The 12875-nt window shown below is 33.6% G+C and overlaps 1 protein-coding gene and 1 long non-coding RNA gene across 3 annotated transcripts in view; one reads left to right on the forward strand and one right to left on the reverse strand.

Moving 5' to 3' along the window:
• The window catches only part of LOC127705054 (uncharacterized), a 36040-nt gene extending 32722 nt beyond the window's left edge, over nt 1-3318 (forward strand). The window contains exon 4 of the long non-coding RNA XR_007983620.1: nt 76-3318. This is a non-coding gene — a long non-coding RNA (uncharacterized LOC127705054). The remainder of the gene's footprint in view (nt 1-75) is intronic.
• Nucleotides 1-12875, reverse strand: part of LOC127705049 (transcription intermediary factor 1-beta-like) — a 605637-nt gene that overhangs the window by 103425 nt on the left and 489337 nt on the right. The window lies entirely within an intron of this gene.

Consider the following 12875-nt stretch of genomic DNA (forward strand, 5'->3'; position numbering starts at 1 on the left):
ATTATTATTATTTATTTATTATTTTCATTACTTATTTATCATTATTATTATCATATATTTTTATTCTATTTGTAGCAACAAGACTGAATTATTCGCCTCCTCCTTATGCAGATGCATGCAGGGACGATGGTTCAACTAATCAGCATTCGGTTAAACAATCTACACCACCACCCAGTTATTCATCTCTACACCGGTTCCAGTCGGAAAATCATTGAAATATCATAGATAAATTTATAAAAACGTAATACTTCCAGTTCTTGGGCAGTTAGTGAGATTGTATGATGTTTGAAGGGAGAGAACATAAATGTGTGTGTGGTTAGTAGTCCATAGTCATTATTGAACAACTTGTATTTCTTTGTATCGCAAGTGTTAACTGAGTAGTTCTCCTCTGTATAATATCCTGCATATGCATGAAATATTGCTCTGTGTATGGTAATGCATATGCATGAAATATATGTAAGGCTGTTAAGTAGTTCTCCCCTGTATATTGTTATGAATATGCATGCAATATATATATATATGTATGGCTGTTAAGTAGTTCTTCCCTGTATATTGTTATGAATATGCATGAAATATATGTATGGCTGTAAAGTAGTTCTCCCCTGTATATTGTTATGAATATGCATGACCTCTAGCTGTTTCTCTTTTGAGTCACTGTCCTATTATAAACTTTGACATTTTCGAAATGCTAAGGATTTTCTACCCAAGGAATAGATTACTTAACTTCGTACTTTATTTGGCCTTTTTAACTTTTTTTATTCGAGCGTCACTGATGATTCTTTGTAGACTTAACTCGCGTCTGACGTACAACATTTTAATCCTGGTATCTTTTTATATCTACATATCTTTTTTATATAAATTGGTTCTTTTGAGAGTATGTTCAGGTATTCATAAAACTTCTGAAAATAAGATATTCTTCAAAACCAAGTATTCCTGTAGAATATTTGGATTGGTTTAAGTAAAATCAGGAAATCCTTAAAATTTGAGATGTTTTATGAGACCAAAATAAGTCTCTATATAAGAGGTTCTAATGAAGCTGGTGTGTTACTTACTCTCAAGAAAAATATACGAAACCTTCTTAACGTCAAGTGGTGAATATTTCATGAATGTTCAGGACGAACATGGGGGTGAAGAAGATCCTTATCGATTTTAAAGTCATTAAGTGATTTGACATGCAAATGCTAAATTGCATGATAGTGGGAAAAATATTGATTCAATGGTGAAATTTTATATAACCGTAGTCCAATTTCATGAAACTTAGCTTGCAAATGCCCCTTATATAACTAATGAAGTGTCCTATTGATCTTCGGGACAATAAGTTAAAGATCAAAATCACAGAGTATTAAGAAGGTCTGGATTGGGGGTCCTTCTTTTCTTTTTTCCGTTAATTTTGTGTGGCCTTTTTATTTTATCTTTAAAAATAATGCTTCTTCAGTAAACTTCGAAGACCATTTTACTATTAGATTTATTTGTTATCACACGATTTCTTTTTTTCTGTACATGGATCATTTCTGTAATCAGTGTTTTATTACCTATAATTCTTTTGTTACAGTTTTTCTTTATTCTTTTGCACCCCCTTATTCTTCATTTTAATTTTGTTTTTCTCATTTTTCTCGATTCCTTATTTTTTTGGCATCATTCATTATTCTGTAAACCCCGTCCAGACCCTCATATAAATAGACAACGTTCACAATTTTAGATCGATAATGTATCTTTGAGTGGAAGAGACCCTTATTGTGGTTCAAAGGTCAATGTCACAGCAGCAATTAAAAGACTGAAATGAGATTAATTTTCGGATATGACCCATTTGGTAAAAAAGCAGAGGAAATTTTTATAAGTTTTCTTAGAGACTAAACAATCATTTTTATTTTATAGAATTTACCATTATGCACGTCTCTTAAATATCATATAACGTAAGCCACTAGTTCAGAGGGGCTGGACAGGGGGATCCCTGATTCCCGCTTCCCTACCACATCAGGCGGAAGTGGGGGGACCTTTCTATATACAAGGTGACAGGTGCCGCTGAAATAGGTAGCATTTTCCAGCTTGAAAATATGTGAATATGCGGGGAAAACTATTAGAAGTATATGATAAGGTCAATATCTGTTAATTATTCTTCGTCTGTTTATTGGTGTTCCTCCCGGCTGTGTGTTTATCCACAAAATTTTCCCCCTTTGAATCTTTTGTATTCCACTTTTCCAACACACCACACGAAACCCAACCAATATTGGAAAAGGTTACATTTTTACCTACGCAATATACGAAAAGGTATTTATTTTTAACCAGCTTGACTCAAACTCTAAACTCAAAACTATTTGAGATCCCAATAAAAGATATTTTGTCTGGTGTTGCGGTCTATATAAAACAACCCATGGAGTTGCGAAAATAAGGTCCCCATTGGTCAGTTATCTATATATTTATATATATATATTTATATATTATCAATATTAACTTGACTTGTTTAGAACATTTTTCATGTACATGTATTCTATGTTTCTTGTGTACATGTCTGTTATGTTTGCATTTTAACTTTACGTTTGGCATGAACAACTAAGGACAAAAGTATCATTATACAGCTCTCTCTGCCACTTATCTACAAATAATATATTCTGGCGAAACACCCATCCATGTCTTTCAAGTGTTGGTACCTCTAATCAAGATATTAGCCGTCTTCAACCAAAATTAAAGCTGTTAACAGGAACTTATTATTAACAAAGTAATAGGGCTGGATATAACCAAAATGCAATAAATCCAACTTGTCTTCTCTGCAATGAAAACTCAGAAACAGTTGAACATTTTCTTCTAGAATGTAAATGTGAATTAGACAGTTTTCTATGTATATAGCTTTAAAAACTGTGCTAAATGCTTTAACCTAAACAACGTAGTACTAGATAAACAGCTTATTTTAGACCCAAGTAGTTTATCATGCGCTTGTGACTGTAGATGCAAATGTACTGACCATTGCTTTAAAGTAGAGTATATCACCAGGAAACTCTGCTATGTATTACATGTCCAAAGATTAAGAAATTAACTATTACAACAAGTACTCTCAAATCGTACTTTCGTGTTAATTTGACCTGTTGACACAATTTGTGATGCATTTCTGTTACTCAATGTTTACTTATTCTGTGTTATATCTCGTCTAACTATTTTCAATATTTACCACCTTTGATAAGTATTTAGTATGACGATAAATTTTGACTTCTGTACTCGTACTGTGAACAACAAATTAGTTTATTTTGTAAAAAATGTTTCCGTACTCGTAACAACAAAATTATTATATTTAAATTTACCTGTGTACGTTACTTTATTTAACACCATTTTTTTTTATTATTAATACTGTATTTATATTACTAGTATGTCATAAATCAAACTTATTCGTTCAGTGTATGTTTACTTTTTTTGTTTATATGTGTTTTTGATCGAGTTAAACCATTTCAATTGATATTTTATAGTGTGTCTTTTTATGTTGTAATGTTACACTACTGTTTCAGGTAATGGTGAAGGTTGGCGCCTGTTAAAACGTTTAAACCCGCTGCATTTATATGCACCTGTCTTAAGTCAGGAGCCTGTTGTTCAGTGATTGTCGTTTGTTGGTGTGGTTCATAAGTGTTTCTCTTTTCTCGTTTTTTATATGGATTAGACCGTTGGTGTTCCTGTTTGAATTTTATACAATAATAATGACATTAGATGTATGTTTCATTATAATACGTTATTCTGATTGGCTACACTGCAATCTCGCGTTATTCCTTAATCAACTTCGTTACACAATAAATCATGATGACACGAGGTCCCACAATAAAGTGCACAGGTAAATTAAATAAAAACTTGATAAAAATCGTGTTTTTATGATCTTAGCTAAAAAATGTAATTATAAGTATTGAATGCTTCTTTTTGTAACTTCATACAAAATGTACTTCGGTGAACGCTTTTACACCCCAATGAAGTTACAAAAAGAAGCATTCAATTCTTAAATAATTTTGGGGCCCTTTATAGCTTGCTGTTCGGTGTGAGACAAGGCTCCGTGTTGAAGGCCGTACTTTGACCTATAATTGTTTACTTTTTACATATTGTGACTTGGATGGAGAGTTGTCTCATTGGCACTCATACCACCTCTTCTTATTCATATATAAAAAAATTCAAAGAGAACATAGAGTGTTTAAAGTTTGCAAAATTTTTGATGATGAGGAATACTTTTTCCTTCATTGCCAAATCAGCAGTAATATTTGAAATCCCCTTATAAATGCATTTAGCATTTAAAACCCATTATCCCAATTTTAACCAGCTTGACTCAAACTCTAAACTTAAAACTATTTTAGATCCCAATAAAGATATTTTGTCAAGTGTTGTAGGCTATATAAAGCAATTCATGGAGTTGCGAAAATAAGGTCCATATTGGTTATTTATCTATTATATATACTTATATATTATTAATATTAACTTGACTTGTTTAGAACTTTTTTCATGTATTGTATGTTTCTTGTTTATATGTCAATTATGTTTGGATTTTAACCCGTAAGGGTTTTACTTTTAGCATATAAAGTTATATTGAAGGCCATACCTTCTAGCAAACGAAAAGGTCAACGAATGTAGCCAACATGCACCCCATGGGACGTATTCTTTTTAACTTTTTGTATATCCTAGTCCTCTGTAAATATAGTCCTGTAAATATAGTCTTATACTTGAACTTTAGCTTTTTGCCTTTTTAAAACCAATTCTGAAAGACGTGCTCCTTTGAAGGAGGGAATTCCTTATACAGATATAGATTTATAGAGTCGGTCCGAGTAATTCCGTACACTTTTGGGTCGAAATGAATCTCATTTGGTTCCCTGTTTGATACTACAATATTTTAGAAGGAAACCGGTAACTAGATCATTCGTAGATAGTATTAATGTTTGACTTTTTCCTTGCCATTCAACGTAAAATACCGAGAATTAGCATATCGAACAGAAAAGTCACTGAGGTTAATATCGTACGGATGTCGTGTATTTCCGTACACCTTGATGTCAGTGTAATTCCGTACATTTGGAAATAACTTGGACTTGTTAATTTATTACCAAGATCATCTTCAAGTCTTTCAATCTTTACTTAAATTCACAGTATATCCATATCCAGAAATCAACGCCACTTTGCTTATTTGAATATTATACTAAAGAAATCGGATACGGGTCACGGAAATTATATTGAAATGATAGGGAATTTAGAAAAAATGTCTGTTTTAACTTTGATTTAAGTGATAGACAGGTTGCCGGGGCAGAAAATAAATATACACAACAATATACACCATTTAAACTAAATATAATGACTGGCGTTGCAAAAATCAAGGTTCCTGAGCTATTTTAAAAATCGAAGCGAGAGGCTTTTAACATTGCAGTATAAAATACAGACTAAAATGGCTGAAACGTCAAATTTGCAAACTTCGAGTTGAAAATTGGCTAACAAGGTCATTAGAAATACAGGTTGCCGGGGTGAAACTTGAAACTTGAATGTCCAAAGAATAAGCAAGTCCAAACCTTGTATGTGTAGTCGTTGAACTCTAGGTTCCCACGTAAAGTTAAAATGCCTCTATTTCAAGAAGAATAATCTCACGAAAACACGAAAAATTCACTAAATTCGCGTTCATTGTTTTGATTTTGACCGCCTGACAACTTTACGGAAATATCAGAGTGATTATAAACAAGGACTCTGTGACGGGCAACTTATAATATCCGTGTTTTAAAGATTTTAATGATATCAAGCCAGTCCAGTTCAAACTATTATCACGTGGTACAATTCTCATTTACATATTATGAATATTAATTAGCAAAAGTACTACTAATTTCTGGCTATGCACAGCTTCATGTCGTGATGTAGATTCTGGCAGTATATTTGGTTCATAGAATCAAAATTAACATATTTTTACCTCTTTCTTCTATCGAATTGATGTTGTTTTATGCATTTTTTTCTGTTTATTTTATTTTGCAATTAATTTGATTATTTAACAAAAATCATTGATATAAGCAAAGCTAAGTCAAAATTTATATCACTTAACGAACATTAACATATTTAAGAGCTGACGTGTACGATATTAGACTCCTTCCATTTGTATTTAAAATATCCTGTAGGGTAATACCGTACACCCACTTCCAGTCCGTTTTATTGGAAATTATTACACTTATAAATACTTCACGGAAAAGTATCTGTCAATTCAAAACTAATTCTGGCATTCGGTTTCCATCAGTTTTCTAAGTTTCGATTAAAATAGAAAGTTCTTACTTTAAATTAACAAAACTTCAAATTTACACAAATCTGGTGACTTTTTGGACGAGATCATCTTCTCAAAACGCCAGCGAACAAAATTTTCCAACAAACCGTGAAACGGCACATGTGTACATATTCTATGATAGAAAATCGTAAACACGTGAACATACAAGGTTATACATATCTCATTATCAGTAAATAATATTAAAACCCACTTTATTTCTCAATTTTATCAGAAAAACAAGCAAAATGTAATATGTACGGTAATTACCCGCCTGTACGAAATTACCCGGATCGACTCTAGCCTTCCGTTATAAAGACGTCACCAGCGTGTTTACCATATGTACATGTGACGTCATAGAAAATGGAAAGTACAGTGCTTTGACGACGCAGAAGAAAAAAATGAACGGTATTCAATAAAGTCGGTAAGACATCTCTGTTTTATGAAATTTGTTCAAATGCAATAGACGTATTTACACTTGTATGCAAATTTGTCCGCCATTACTTAAAATCACACAAGTTCCCGTAATATTTGACATCACAATTTAAAGAATTTGACGTCATAATTAAAAAGTGATTGTTGCTTGACGTCAGATATTCGGAGCAATTCTAAGGTCATTCGGAGACAAAATTCAGAACCGCAAGTGTCAAGAATTCTCTAAATAATAACGTCACAATACCTAAATTGCACCCATTTAGAAAAAAGAGCAGCGAAAATCTTACAATCTTTCTTATAGTTATGGAATAAACAATTTGTATTTTTATGATTTGACATTATATCCTACCGTAGTCTATAATCGGTCATAATGTCGGTTCGTTCGGACTTTGTTATTGTAATTATCACACGGGAAAACACCGCATTGACGTCACTACGCTATAATACCAGCGTATAAAATTAGTGCAGAATACGTTTTTTCTACACTTCCAAATAAAATGATATTTTGTACAAAAAAGCAGATTTTCTAATGGCCATTTCAAACCTGACTTCCGAGTGCCTCCTAAAAACATTTTAGAACTTCAGAAAACCCCTCTTCCGGCCTCAATTGCTTTGTTTACATTCCATTACGCGTCATCATACTTAATGGCAGACCAAACAGGCCAAGCAAATCGTATTTTAAATAATTTCAAAATGACAAGCACCTTACGTCGTCAAGCGATTTTCCCGCGAAAAAAGCATCCAAAATGAAAGAAAATCTTTGGGAAACAAACGATGAACACAAATGTCAGTGCACATGTACATGCAATATTTTTTTTCACGTCTTTCATCATAGCTAAATGTATCTAAATACACACAAAACATTCACAGTGTATATATCAACATATGAAGTATTCACTGGAAAATGTAAAATCTACGGGAAGGTCGGCATGCGACGTCCACAAAAAGTAATCTTTTAAAAATAAGCAATTAAAATATGTCACAGACATTCATTTCTCAATAAAAGAATGGTAAGCATGGACTGTTGTCAAATTGTTCTAAATCATTGTAAATATTTGGAGAAATACAAATCATTAGTAACTCGATTTTTTACGTATGTGAATTTAAGCATGGATGTGGATGCAATTTGGGTGCTCCTCATTACAAGAACCATGTATAGTTTGGAGGTTGGTTTAAACCCATTTTTCTATGATTTAATATGGAATGAAAATTAAATTGGTGGAACTATAAAATTGATTATGATACATCTACAAAATAAACACAAAATGGAAACTTTTGTCTTAATCATAAATAAACGTAGGTGAAAAAACTATCAAAATAGGTGCAATTTAGATACCCTCACGTTATATTCTACCGAAATTTACCCAAAGTAATTTACTTTAAATAAATCAAATGCAAACAGAAATAACTGTCCTTTCCTAGATTTGGATATTTCAGTTCTACACAAAAGTTTTGCAAGACGATTTTTCGTTCCCTTTGTAAATTTTCTTTTTTTGGACGGTGATGTTTCTTTGACACCATCTTACGGTGTTAATTTATCCCAAATTGTGGAAAACATATCATTTACCCAAAGTAATTTACTTTAAATAAATCAAATGCAAACAGAAATAACTAAATTGTTCTAAATCATTGTAAATATTTGGAGAAATAATACAAATCATCAGTAATTCGACTTTTTACGTATGTGAATTTAAGCATGGATGTGGATGCAATTTGGGTGATCCTCATTACAAGAACCATGTATAGTTTGGAGGTTGGTTTAAACCCATTTTTCTATGATTTAATATGGAATGTGTATCATATATACTCGACTCAGAGGTAGAATCACCATTTGCCTAATCACATTTTAAGCTGGCAGAAAGATTTAGATCGATTTGAAAAACAAAATTTAATAAATACCTATTTTTGTCGAGCCTGCTACATTTATGTCCCGAAAGCGAGACAACGCGATCCTAGATTCCATCCTCGGCGTCGGCGTCAGCGTCGGCGTCTTCAACATTTGGGTGCAATCAGGCTGTGGAACAAGTTTTTTTTCTATACATCAATAACTCTACCAAACCTTCATGCATGATGGAATTCGGTGAAATTTAGACAGTGGCTTGATTATGACCAAAAGACAGTATCCAGAGCACAATTTTGAAAATATATATTTTCAGTTTTCTGTAATAAATGGACTTATTTTTTTTAATACAGTTATTAAACAAGTAGATACATACAGTCTAGGGTTAAAGTTTGTACACACCAACTACTTTGTCAAACCTTCACGGAATTTTATGAAACCTTGACAGAAGCTTTTCTATGATTAAAAGATAATATCGTTAAACGTTGTTAAGTCGTGTTCTATGTTAGGGGTTATATTTGAGGACAGCGATAAATCATGGTTATCTGATACAGTCAGAAAAAGATTTTTTCTTCATATCTACTTTTTTTAGGCAGTGGCTATATTTCCGGTGCCGGAAAAATAGAAAATATGCTTACAGCTATCTTGCCGGCTGTAATAAAAATCCTAAATTTGTCTTTTGTATACTGTAAAATGGTGTGCATTATCAACACAAAATAAATGAAATATCATTATTTCAGTTTTATATATTAAATAACATACACACATACAGTATTTTACTCATGCCTCGTTCACACGAACATTTAATTCGAATTGATTTCGAATCGAATGCGAATCGAATTCGCTAATCGCGTTCACACACTCTTCTTTTTTTTAATTCGAATCGAATTCGAATTGGCTAATTCGCATTATCCAATTCGCATTAGAAATGCGTCTTCGTTAATACAAACTAGTTAATTCGCTTTAATTCGAATTAAACTGTGGTGTGGACACTTTCTAAATTGTAATTCGAATTAAATTATGATTAATCAATTGATAATGCGAATTAAAAGTTAACGTCGTTCGGACAGAAAAGCGAATTTGACGCGCATTGCAATTCGTATTAAATTTACGTTCGGACGTAAAACGTTTCGAATACGAATTAAACTAATTCGAATTAGTTAAAGCGAATCGAATTCGAATTACGTATGAACGCAGCATCAAATGTTGTACTTTATTGTATTTGTATATTTCTATGTAATATAAAAGAACAATACAACTTTAATGCATACAAATAATAAAATATTGGGTACGAGTTGGTGACGAGACATATGATTTAGTTGAGTACGAGTTGGCTAAGGTACGAGTTGGCATGAATCCACAGCGACCTCGTGCGGAATATTGTGGAACTATTTCATTCTTCATGCTTGATTTGTAAAACTTCTTTTGTTACTTGTTGATTTGTAACTTGTAGTTTTTCTACAGAAACGGAACTTCTCATTGGCTGGCAGCGGCAACAATTACACTGACACATTCTTCCAAAACGTGACTCAAACAAAGAAATTACATTTCACAAATTAAGAAATGTAGAATTTCATGTAAGAAAACTTAACAATTGATGACGCCGTCGCCGGAAAGGCAATCCCTATATAACAATAGACAACGATATTTTCTATAAAGTTACATTACTGTCTGTTCATCTCAGTTTGTCGACCATTTCGAGGCCTTGCCACTAGATCATGGTTCAGCGACTTTTAATTAAAATTAATGTTGCTGTCCATCAGATTGTCTTTTTCTGAATTTTATGCCGTCAGGCGAGACATATCTCTGTGTCAACAGTTTATTTGCCATATAAATTGAAACTTCCTTTAACAAGCAAACAAAAAATTAAGAGTCTGTCCAACAGTAAGTTATTCTTTTTCTTTTCTTTTTAAAATATCTTTTTCTCATAAGTTTATATTCTGTACATGTATCTCTGTTTAGTCCATCCTGCATGTGCATCGCTGAAAATTGTTTAACTCTTCATGTATATTTGTTGAAGCTCATTCCTTCTAGCAGCATGTTTCATGTTTATACGTACCTTCCAACAGCATGTTGGTGTGTTCCTTCCTACAGCATGCTTGTGTGTACCTTCCAGCAGTATGTTTGTGGGTACCTTCCATTTCCAACAGCATGTTTATGTGTACCTTCCAGCAGTATTTTTGTTGGTACCTTCTAGCAGCATGTTTGTGTGTACCTTCGAGCAGCATGTTTGTGTGTACCTTCCAGCAGCATGTGTATGTGTACCTTCTAACAACATGTTTGTGTGTACCTTCCAACAACATGTTTGTGTGTACCTTTACTTGTTTGAGTTTATCTTCAAGTTCATGTTTCTGACTGATGCTACCGAGGTCGATTCGACATACGAGGATATGTAAAAAAGGTTAAAACATTATTTTTTTGAATTCGGGGAACAATCAATTTCTAAAATTTCTAAAGGCAATGAATACGAAGACTCAAAACAACGATCGTGCGTAGTTACATGTATTACGGTATTCAGTTTACAATTTACAATCAGACAGAACTTTTACATGAAAAATATCTGACGTCACAAGTCATTAATTTCCGGTCAAAACGGAAACCTGAATAAACCGGCTCACTGTCCAAACCGGCCCTTTTTCATAGTCCCATAGCCGGCCGGTTTATACAGGTTTTACTGTATATCTTTAATTAGTATGTTTGTATTCCAGCAGCATGTTTGTGTGTACATACCGGCAACACGTCTGTGTGCACATTCGAGCACCATGTTTGTTTGTTCCTTCCCACAACAGGTCCGTGTGTATATTTCAGCAGCATGTATGCGTGTATTTTAAGCAACATGTGTGTGTGTACCTTCCAGCAGCATGTTGTGTGTATCTCCCAACAGCATGTTTGTGTGAACCTTTCGACAAAGTATTTGTGTGTTTATTCAAGCGGCATGTTTGTGCGATAAGCAGAATGTTTGTGTGTATATTCCAGCGACATGTCTGTGTGTATATTCTAGCAACATTTTTGTGTTTACAATAAGAAATATACTTGGCTTTATTGCACGTAATTCATGAAGTATGTTGATGTGAACATACCAGCAACATGCATGGTTGTGTGAACCTTCAAGTAGACTGTAGCATGTTTGTGTGTATATTCCAGCCGCATGGTTAAGCGTACATTTCAGTTAAGCATATATATGTGTGTGTATTTTCCATTAGCATGTTAATTTGTACATTCAACGAACCGGTTTGTGTGTACCTTCCAGAAGCATATTGTTTGTACCTTCCAGCAGCATGTGTGTATGTATAAGGGTATGGATGGGGATCCTATTGTTTGGACCTTCCAGCAGCATGTATGTATATAAGGGTATGGATGGGAATCCTATTGTGTGAACCTTCCAGCAGCATGTGTGTATATAAGGGTATGGATTGGAATCCTATTGTGTGAACCTTTCAGCAGCATGTTTGTATATATAATGGTATGGATGGGGATCCTATTGTTTGTACCTTCCAGCAACATGTGTGTATATAAGGCCATTAAGGGTATGGATGGGGATACTATTGTTTGTACCTTCCTGCAGCATGTGTGTATATAAGGCCATTAAGGGTATGGATGGGGATCCTATTGTTTGTACCTTCCTGCAGCATGTGTGTATATAAGGGTATGGATGGGGATCCTATTGTGTGTACCTTCCAGCAGCATGTGTGTATATAAGGGTATGGATGGGGATCCTATTGTTTGTACCTTCCTGCAGCATGTGTGTATATAAGGGTATGGATGGGGATCCTATTGTTTGTACCTTCCTTCAGCATGTGTGTATATAAGGGTGTGGATGGGAATCCTATTGTGTGAACCTTCCAGCAGCATGTGTGTATATTAGGGTATGGATTGGGATCCTATTGTTTGTACCTTCCTGCAGCATGTGTGTATATAAGGGTATGGATGGGGATCCTATTGTGTGTACCTTCCAGCAGCATGTGTATATATAAGGGTATGGATGGGGATCCTATTGTTTGTACCTTCCAGCAGCATGTGTGTATATAAGGGTATGGATGGGGATCCTTCATTTCTGAATTCTTTAATTTTTTCGCTCATTATTCTTTATCTATAAAAATAATGGCTATTCTGAAATTACTTGCACATTGTTATTTTCTGTAATTAGTATATTTTTACCCGATTCTTTGGGTTTTTTTTCCAGTTATTCTTTATATTTTAGCACCCAATTATTCTCTATTCTTTATTTTTTTGCCCATTTTTCTCTATTCCTATTTTTTTGCCCATTATTTTCCATTCTGTAAAACCCCATTCCTACCCTCGTATATTCCAGTTGCTTGCTGTTGTGTACATTCAAACAACAGGTTTGTATGTACCTTC

The sequence above is a fragment of the Mytilus californianus genome, unplaced genomic scaffold, assembly GCF_021869535.1.
Source record: "Mytilus californianus isolate M0D057914Y unplaced genomic scaffold, xbMytCali1.0.p SCAF_6, whole genome shotgun sequence".
Classification (NCBI taxonomy): Eukaryota; Metazoa; Mollusca; class Bivalvia; order Mytilida; family Mytilidae; genus Mytilus; species Mytilus californianus.